The following is an 11,165-nucleotide window of genomic DNA, read 5'->3' as shown; positions in this document are numbered from 1 at the left end:
CACCTAGTGGAGCCCATTCATGTCTTAATATAGAGAGTATCCTACGTGAGATGCCTCGAAATTTCCTTTAACTGGGTCTGGGTACAGTTAAAACGTAGCGAACAATGGATAAAAAAAATTCCAACGCCACTCCCTTGAGTTTTTAACAAACCCCAAAACCCTTCAATTCTCCTATTTTTTTTTTTTTTTATCTATTTCTGGTTGTTTTTTTTTTCTTTCTTTTTTTTCTATTTTCCTCGTTTTTCTCTTTTTCGAAACCAAACGAAAAACTTCTCAGTCACGTGACCTCTCATTCGTGAGATTCCCGAATACTGGCCTCTATCCAGATCAATGTGAACGCGCTCCTCTACCACTAGACGGAGCCACCATCGGTACCGCTCGATAGGCGCTGTAGGGGAGGGGGGTCTTGTCTTAGGGGCCTTCTCATTCTGCGAGCCAGAATTTGTCTTGCCTTCAGCAGCCCAAAGGGCCCCTTTCCGCAAGATCTTCTACTTCTATGAGTAATATCTTCACAGGTAAGTGGCAATGAAATTTGACTCTATATGCAAGTCCCTTACGAATAACATAAATGCCTTATGCATTCAAATGCTCTTTCGAGCGCTCCGTTTTTTAGGGAAATAAGTTTGAAAATATAACTCGCAGAATCATCCAATGCTACAAAAAATCGACGAAAAAATATTTTATTCTTGTTTGAAGTTTTTTGCAATTTTTAAAAAAATGGTTGTCATCTTCTATTCTTTAAAAATCCACATATATAGAATCCAATTTTCGGTATATATGATATTTGTCATCAAACTTGAGAATTAAATTTTTTGGAATCTTTCCAGAAAAATAATACTTACGCATTTTCCTACAAATATTAAAAATTAAAGCTTTTTTTAGACGTTAAAAAATCCAGTTTTCAGATTTCGGACATTTCAAAAACGCTTTTGTTTCATGATTTGAAAACTAAAAATTTTATGATATATTAAAATATTCCTAAATGACATACATTTCGCTGCTTAAAAAAATAACAAAATTAGTTCTAAATTTTTTTGTTGTGTTTTCATTTTTTTGTTCTTGCGAAACTAAAACAAAAATGTTTGAGTCTTCCAGTCCCTTTGTTTTTGTTTTTTATCTTTAATAAGTGGCCACTCGGCGCCTTGTGGCATAAATTTGAACTAAAATAGGAAATGTTGGACCTGTGCAAATTCGGGAATTTTTTAACTTATTTGTTCATTTAAAATTGCATTATGAAAATTTATAATTTCGTATATTTATAGTAATTGCCTTAATAAAACTTTAAATTAGTATTTATTATGTATAATAATATTAAAGAACGTGTAATTTCATCAGACACGCACGCATCCTTTCTTCAATTTTTTTTTATTTTGCTTTTCAGCTATAGGCTTATTTATCCGTAAACTAATTATAAAAATATGTGACTTGAAGGTATTAAATTTTTCCATTTTTTCTTTCGAAAATGTTGCTTTGTATTTCATTTAATTAACAATTTTTAAAACTACAAATATTTATTGTTTCATTATAACTTGCATAGCTTTCGATCAAACATATGTGGTATTGGGGCAATATGTTGTCGCATTTTAAGTTTTAAAAATTCTGAACATTTTAAAATGAAATAAAAATTTAATAATTATATTGTATAAAAATATAGATAAAAAATACATTATTCATTTAATTTTTATTGTATTTTGGTTTTGTTAAAGAAATTTAAAAAAAAAATTATATTCGTTAAATGAAATGAAAATTGACAAATTCAATATTTCTTCTTTAATTGTGAGTAATTTGTTTTATACTGCCTTTTATTGTTTATTGTTAACACTGTTTAACCATTAAAAATGGGGGGAAATATATAAGTGTTAAAGTTGAATGAAGGAAAAATAAAAATGATTACAAGAATTGAAAATCAATTCTCAAATCTAATCCTTTATTAAATGGAAGAAATAAAATATTTTAAATTCATCTTTACTTATTATATAATTTTTAAAATAAAGTTTTATATATCTTTTTATATTTAATTTAAAACTTCTTGTAATATTATGTAAAGAAGAAATTAATAAATTTTAGAACGAATTTTAAAAAATTTAATTAATGCCATAAAGAAAAATATTAATTATTTTTCACAAATTGAAAATTCCAAAATTTGTATTGATGATTTTTATATATATAATCATAAGACTTCTTATCAGTCATAGAAAAATGTATTATCATTCTTCTGATACAAATTATCATTCCATTTCATAAAAAAATGCAATTTTCGAGCATATTAAGCTAATACAGTATACAGGGTGTCCCCTATAATTGGAATCCAAAAGAGTACTTCTAAACCGCTAAATATAGCCACATACTTTCAAATTGGAAAAAATTCAATACATAAAGTAAATAATTATATTTTTTGTTTTTCGAGTCAATAAATGCAGTAATGATAAAATTGCGAATTCCAAATTTTTATATTGTCCCTCAGTCTTATTAAACATATTTAGAAAAAAAAATCTTCACACATTTCGATTTTAAACCGAAAAATTTCCCTTTCTGACAGAGTAATAGCTGCTAAAGTAAATGTGGGCCGTATATAAATTTATTTAGTGAATAATTTTGAGCATTTGAATAAATAAAGTGCGTGAGCGATATTAAAAATAATATTCCAATTTTTGATTGCTTAAATATCAAGAGATATAATAGATATTCAGATTGTGCATAAAAAATAATAAAATAACAATCAGTTTCTGCAGTAGATAATAAATAAATAATAAATAATTTCTCCCAAAGTTAAAAATTATGTAACAAATAGTTAAAATAAATAATCAGTTTTATAAGCGTTAAATAAAAATCGTTTCACTCAATATTTGCTATAATTGACTTCTTTCGGCTGAAATACAAAAATGATCCCAGAAAAAAATTTTCATCTCCAGATTTTTCATAATGTTAAAATAACAGATATTATGCCATATAAATTCGAGTAATCAAACTTATTATACTCTTAGATTTTCTTTTGTAAAATTTGTTTTTTGAGTAACCTCAAAGGAAGTAATCTAGTAGATTTAAATTTGAAAAACGAAACGGTCGCTGCCGATTCCTCTCTATCCAATGATATTATTTCCGAATGTAATGACCAGGATAATATCTAGCTGTAAATATTTGTCAGTTAGAGTACTGCCTAACTGAAACCACAAACTTGACAAATCCCATCGTGAAACAGGCTTCTCTAAATACTTAGATAATCGTCCAGATAAAATAGTCATAATTTTAGAAAATTTTGAAATAATTATAGTCATAATTTTAGAAAATGTTGAAATAATAGAAGTCATAATGCCAGAAAATGAAAAAAAGAATCGGAGAAAAATGACCCCATTAAAATATTTTTCTATAGAAAATATTCGAAATTAATAATTTTCTATAGCAAATATGCCGAAGCAATTATTCGGAAATTAACGCGGAATAGGTAATAATTAAGATGGAAATTAATTTAGTAGTTTTTTCATAATTTCTCCACAGTTATACATTATAAAAAGTTAAATAAAATGATTAATTATAAATGTAAACTGTTTTGAAAAAGCACTTTTATCAATATATTGCAAAGGAAAAATAATTTTAATGAAAAATCTGGAGTTGAGAGCAAATTGTAGAAGTATAATTGACCGTTATAAAAATCATTAACTCTTTCAGTAGTAATCCGGCCCAACCGGTTTTGTGATTTGCATAGTGGAGGTAAATTTCGTTTGCAAACCCGATGTGAAGCATGTAAAGCGAGGACACCCTTATTAATATCTCGTTTTACAGCCTGCATGCATTGTTTGAAACAGAAACTCTTCCGCCAATATAAAATTGAAACAGAAACTTTTCCGCCAATATAAAATTGAAACAGAAACTCTTCCGCCAATATAAAATTTGCACGGCCGGTTGGATCACAACAATGTTGAAAGGGTTAAGTAAAAGCGAATAGAATTGAGAATGAATCCTATAATTTGTGCGTAACTTAAATATGTAATATTCTAATAGAACAGTAAATATTCTAATTTGTATTAGTAATATTTCCAATAATTTTTTTTGCTTTTATTTTTTATATTATTCTTTTTTTATTTTAATTATTTTTCTAAGTAAAAATACTTTAAAAAATGACATTTTAATTTCTTTTATATTATATTTTATTTTTCAACGGATATCCAAGAATTTCTTTTTCGTGATTACAATGTATTTTCATTTTTTTTATTTTCAATATTGCTTAGTTATTCAAAAAAATGTTTTTTTTTTCCTTTTACTAAACTAATAAAACGGTGCTATTTTTGTTATTTTCTACTTTCTAGTTTTCAAAATATTTCGTGACTCCTTTTTAGAAATATCAAGGAATTTAACATTTAATTTTCTAAATTATGTTCATTCATTTTCTAAAATTATTTCAGATAGATCTAAATCTGTGAAATCAATTTTTATTTAGACTAATACACTAATTGATATTTAAAAGCCCTAGATTCATTAAAAAATGTTATTGTCATCAGAAATAATTTCAGAACTATACTACTAAATAAAGTGAATGAAAAATTTATTACAAAATTTCATTCTTAAAATTTAAAAAGTGAACCTCATACAGTAAATTAAAAGCATTTGAAATATGAAGCATATTACATCTCGTTAAAACGAATAATTAAATATTACATATATCATCATAATAAGCAATCTCAAGGAATTTAATCTCAATTACGCATTAATGTATATCATCATTCACACGATCTATTAATATTAACCTGGAAACCTAAAAATTTAACTGTATAAATCGTCTAAAGGGGAGCTATTCAAAGTTTAGTTACTCAGTCAACATTAATTGCAGAAAAATAGATCATTTTAATAAAAAAATTAAATATTAAAAATTAACATTATTTTATGTCAAAAATATTTTACTTCATTCGATTATTGGGAGAGTAGAACAGTAAAAAAAATTAAGAATTCGTAATTTTTTCAGAAATGCATTTATTGACTAAAAAAACATAATCATTTGCATTGTTTAGAAAATTCTACCATCTAAAATTATGTACTTATCTCTAGTTGATTTTTGAATTAATTGCTATTTAATTTAATTTCCCAAAGCATATTCTATTTAGCAATAGGTAGCTCTCATTTTATAACCTATTTACGAAAATTAAAATTTTGTCCAATTCTAATTATAATTTAAAATATTTTTAATAGCATTTGTAAGGTGTTATGCGATACAAAGCCTAATTAGAAATCATTTTGAATAATTTATTCTAAATATCTCATGCATTTTTTGCAGCGACAAATGAAATGTAGCTCATTATCGATGCTTTTATTAACATTGTTGCCAACATTTTTGAGCGAAAAAAAAAATACTCTTCTTCAGTTGTCATGTTAAATAACTCACTCTAAATAAGAAATGTTCTAGAAAAAATTTCTTAAAATTTCTTTCATAATTGGATATATCTTCCATACAAAGTGACGGGACGGGGGCAAAGTTTCAGCTTCGGAACCAGAGGGTCTTAAGTTCGAGAACCGATTCCACTGAAGAACCGTCGAGTTGAGGGTCAAACATCCTCCTGCTAGTATGGTGCAAAAGTTTGTAGAGGGTTCAAGTTCAAATGTCGTCCTCCTTATCTGACCTCGGTTCAAAATTACGAGGTCCGTCGCAAAATATCCCTAGTATTCCTTTAAAACGGGACGTTAATACAATTAAACGAAACGAAACTTTCATACAAAGTAGCATTGGAAACATTTATCTACTCTTTTAAATGCCATGGGTAATGAAATTTAACTCTTTACATTTCAAAAGCGACCGATTCTTTCTGTGATCTAAATATTTAAGTTTTCGAACCTCTTTCCCAGTTGCATTGTTTAAATTACATCGTATAATTAATTAAATAGATTGAATAAATGATTGGTGTGACTGTTGAGAAACGTAATTCTTCTTAGGTAATTAATTCCAAAGTATTGTTAAATTGATTAGGATTTCTTGAAAATTTTACAAGTATTTAAATGCTGCAAAATGTGGTACAAAAACATCAAAAGATTTGAAATAGGCTGAAAATTCTGGAATGTAAAGGCGGGGGGGCTGAAAAATTAATTTAAATTCATGTTTTTTTTTTTTTTTTTTTTTTTTTTTAATATTCTTAGACAAAATCGACAGATTTTCTTTAAGTTCTAATTACACATTACGAGTAGAGGGTTAGAGTAATTACCATAGAAGTAAGAAGATTCGAAATATCATTAATAATTTGTTCAATGATTAAGCAAATAGTTATTATAAATACCAAACTCATTGGAGCCTTAATTGATAAGTGTATTGATAATTAATTACAAACTATTCGTTAATGAATAGAAAACATCATTTCGTTTAGTTAGAAATTATGTTGATAAATAGTTAAAAAAAAATAATGAAATATTGTTCTAATGTCCTGAGTAATAACGAAGCAAAAAAAAAAAGCATTAAATTTATCATTCTAAATTGTGTAAATGTAAATTTTTTTATTTAACCCTTTCTAGGGTCGTGGGAAGTTTGCTTCCCACCAAATTTATCAATCTGTGTATGAAATTATGTAGGATGGCATAAGTTCTGACAAATTTTTTTAGTAAGTCTAAAACTTAGATGCTTCAGTTCTTTATCTCAGACAAAATGATGTGTCTTGATTTGTTACTTAATTGATTAACCAAATTAATTAATTAATCAAATTAAATTTATCTAATAAGCTAAATGAATTCCTTTTCTTATTTTAATTTCAAGCCTAAAAATATTTTAACATAATATGACTAGAAAAAAATGGCCCTTTAAAGGGTTAACTAATGGAAGAATGAAATTTGGAGTTCAAGCATTGTTAAATACAAGATAACTTCGTTTGCTTTATAGTTCTCTAAATTTCATTTTTTAATTTCAAAACAGCAGTTAAAAAGCTGATTCAATAAATAATTTGAAAACAGTATTATATAACCAGAAATATATGTTTTGCTATGAGAATGGTACTTAACATAGATATAGGTAGAAAAATTTTGAAAAAAACTACCCAATTAGAAATTATAAGAATTAGGATATAAAAATTTTGAATGATCATGTCTAAGAAACTAATATGATTTTTCTAAAATATGAATATGTTTGAAACTAACAGAGCAGTTTGAACAAGTTGAATTTGTCAATGAAGTAATTTTCTTTGAAATGACTGTTTTTTTTTTTTTTTTTTTTTTTTGCAATTTTATCCATATTTAACTTTATTATTGTATTTATAAGTAATTTATTCATGTTTTTGAAGTATTTATTTCATATAGTCGTTAATTTATACTTAAATTATTCTCACCAGACAGTTCAATTTCTAAGAATTTTGTTTATATTGACCCTTATCATATTTATAAGTAATTCTGTATGCCATTTTCGAAACATTAATATCATTTGATATTAATGTTTCGATATATCATATCATTTTGATGATATGAATATCATTCGTAAATTCATATCATTTTGATACGCGTGTAAATTAAGATTATATTTATACTCGTCTAAGCAGAGAAAATAAAAATTCTATTTTTTGTAATAATTTGGTAATAAAGTTAAAAGATTCCTAATAAAAATATAATTTTGAAATCTTCTATGCAATAAAATCTTGCTTCATCACTAAAATTCAATCTCAATTCAATTTTACGCAACGTGTTGGACATTGCAATTTGTTTTTAAAATGTCACTCAAGACATCAAAAATATTATATCCCTCCCCATTTTTCAACGTATTTGTCTAGAGAGAAATACATACGGCTTCTTACGAAAGTTATCACCGGAAATAGTTTTATTTTCTTTCTTCCATCAATATCCCGCATAAGATTGAATATCCAACAGAGTCAACTGAAATTGCGCCGTTTTCAGTAAATTTCGAAATCAAAGAACTGCGGTGTCGAAATAACTTGATTGCTATTTTGCAGTCGGTTTCTGGGCAAGCCGAAATTCTGACCTACTTCAATACCGGAAGCTGAAAATCAAAATTTTTGAATGGCACAGGGCAAATTGCAATTTTCACGTTAACTCTAGCTACAGTCTAACCCTTTCGCGGACGCGGTATATATTATTCATAGTTTTATGTACTCGGGTAACATTATACTAGTGCAGACGGTGCTCTACTCTGAGTCCTAGTATAATATTCATGATTCGTAATCAGGATGTCACTCTCATGGCCACAAATGCGTTAGTTATCACTCATGTATAACGCTCGTTATGTACCGCTTGGATTAAGAATTTAAATGCTTTACTCTGCCGATGTTAAATACAATGATATTATCCGAATTACGTGAATTATGGAATGATACGTTTGATGTTAAATGTAGTTTAAAGCAGATCGTTTCAAAAGAAGCCGCGATGCTTTAATTTCTGATTAATTATTTCTAGTCTAAAATCATGATTGATTTACTAGTAATGGTTCTGATCGTTTTACTAATTATCTTTAGTAAATAAGTCGAAGACCAATTTGCCATTTTCTTGAGGTTATTGTTCGGTGAAAGAATCCTGATACGTTGGATAATGGGAGAAGATGCTTTATTCCTGAAGAAAGCACAAGAAATAAAATACAGCCTAGGCATGTTATAGAATTGCAGAAAGCAAGCAGATAAAAAGCGCAGCTAGAGAGCTCGCCCTACGATAATCACTCCAAAGAGAGAATCAGGATAGCTTTAGCCCCTCTCCTTTATATTGATTTTCTGATAGAGAAAGGAATTTTCCAAATCTAGATTCCCAGCAGAGATAAAATCAATATTGCTGCATTTTCCAGAACCTTCAATAATCGTTGAAAATCCCTCTTCCCAACATGAGAGTGATTATTTAGGGGAATGATATTACATATTCCTTATAATATTATTGGGTGATAAATCTTAGTTTTAGGTGCATTTTAATTTAGAGAGTGATTGAAAATAATTGCACTACTTACAAATAATCATTAATTATTTATAAGAAATGCTAAAAAGAAAAATTTGAGCAGAATGCAAAAAACGCGGGCGCGCGCGCGTGTGTGTGTGTGTGGATGATAATCTTTCTACGTGACTTTCCTAGGACAAAGTCATAACCCCACCTTTATATTTTTTGCCTTTCACAACAGGCAGATCCTCAACCATTAATGCGTATTCGATAACCACAAGTATGTTCATTATATCGCTATTTAACAATTACGTGGGCTGAGCTATGCAAGTTTCAAATTAATATACAATAAAACCATCCAAAACGAATAGAAGGTCATCATCGGGAAAACATATCTAAAAAAATTATATGCTTAACAAAGAATCCTTGACAGCCACTCTTCGTATCACCCCTCTGAAGAGTAAAATCATCCAAAAGTTATAAAAGTGACATTCTGAAATGAACTATAGTAAAAGTAATCAATAACAGGAAAATAGATTGCTTGAAAATACTTGATTTGAGAAACAAGTAGTGATTATCGTGATAATATACTGCATATTTTTTTTTAATTATGAAAATAAATCAACAATGCAATATATATGTTTTGTTAAATAAAGAACTAAGATAAAAGAAACTTTTAATGGAAAATGTTTTCAGTCGAAATTAAGCTGTTTTACTACAGTAATTTGTTTTAACATTGTAATAAATTGCATATATCTGTCAGATTAAATTTAAGGTCGTTGAAGCAAAATATCATAAATTTCGATTTTTTTTTAAATTTTCCTTATATACGCGTAGAGATCTTTTGAATAATACTTCTATTTCCTAAATCATTAATTCAGTATTAAATATTTCACAGGAATAAAGAATTTAAATTTAATAATTAACAATGGATCTGTTTTTCTTTGAAATTGAATACCTTTACATGAAACAAATTGCACGTTTTGCTTTACTGCTATTGAAATATGACATTATCCATTGTTTTATTCAAAATGTACGTAACAATAAATTAACAGGAGATTATTGTTTGTGATATGATAATTCTTAAATAAAAGATAATAAAATTAAATTCGTTTCCTAAAACATAGTAATTCATCGTTAGATGAAAAAGTCATAAGAATAAAGCCGAACAATTGAAATATATATGAAAGCAAATTAAACTTCATTTTCTTTGTCAATGTGATTTTGCAAATGAAAAACAGTAATTTCGATTTCATGGAACATCAGCTTCATTTTTGATACACTTCTTCAGTTGGTAATGTATTTCAAACGAAGCTCTAGCAATACCTGTTATGCAAGTTGCAGAGTTTCTTATAAACAGTGTTTTACCAGCAAGAACAATACAATTCATTTAATTAATATTTAAATTTTCAGAAACTGTAAAATCGGGTATAAAAATGAAAAAAGAAAAAGTGATAAAAAATAAAGCCGAACAATTTTATTAATAAGATGAAATATATATGAAAGCAAATTAAGCTTCATTTTCTAAAATATAAAGATAGTACATAAGTTTAATTATCTACCATGAGCATATGTTAGGATTTTATTATGAGAATTTAAACTTGTAAGAAGTAAGCTAAATATGAAACTGAAATTCGAACAAAAGCAAGGCGGACCCCTTTTTTTGTTCGAATATCTCCTTTTGATTGTGTCATATATTTGTTCAATATATTTTTGCCAATCCGTAATGTTGCTTCTCTGTAATGAAATTTTTGTCATTCAAAAAATACAGATTTATAAATATTTTTAATTCATACATTAATCCCTTCGATCCCTTCGATGGTTCAATAATCCCTTCGATCTTGGTGACAAATTTAGTGATAATTTGGCAATATAAGATTCTAGATAAAGGCTCTGGTAAATGCAAGATTTATGATCATATCTCTTTTAGGAACTGAGATCCGGAGTTCATCGGGAATGTTCCATTTGACATCATGTCATGTCGGGAGACAATAAAATTTAGAACAAAATTAGACAATGGTCTATAATTCTGTGGTAAAGATTATATGCTAAAACCCATCCATTTAGCTAATTGCACTTTTAAGTTATTTTGTTAAAAAGTACAAAAATTGTCATCTGAGCAGCAAACAATCCGATGTCGAATTATTGCAAGATTTTGCAGTGATTTAAAGTTTATAGTTTTATACAGAACTAGCTCATTGTGGATTTGAGAGGAATATAAATGCAAGCGAAACAGCAGACAGAAATCTCGAAAACAGATTTCTTTCAAAACTTGATGGTAATATACAATGTAAATATAAAAACCATATACCAAATGTCATCCATCTAGCTTTTTG

At 27.5% G+C, this 11,165-nt stretch overlaps 1 protein-coding gene across 1 annotated transcript in view; it reads left to right on the top strand.

Moving 5' to 3' along the window:
• Positions 1–425: 425 nt before the first annotated feature.
• LOC129959518 (plexin-A2-like) overlaps positions 426–11,165 on the top strand; it is a 667,102-nt gene continuing 656,362 nt past the window's right edge. Inside the window, exon 1 of the mRNA XM_056072386.1 lies at positions 426–515. The gene's annotated coding sequence lies outside the window, so the exon portion shown is untranslated. The remainder of the gene's footprint in view (positions 516–11,165) is intronic.

This window comes from Argiope bruennichi, chromosome X1, assembly GCF_947563725.1.
Source record: "Argiope bruennichi chromosome X1, qqArgBrue1.1, whole genome shotgun sequence".
Lineage (NCBI taxonomy): Eukaryota > Metazoa > Arthropoda > Arachnida > Araneae > Araneidae > Argiope > Argiope bruennichi.
This window is presented reverse-complemented; position numbering and strand designations above follow the sequence as displayed.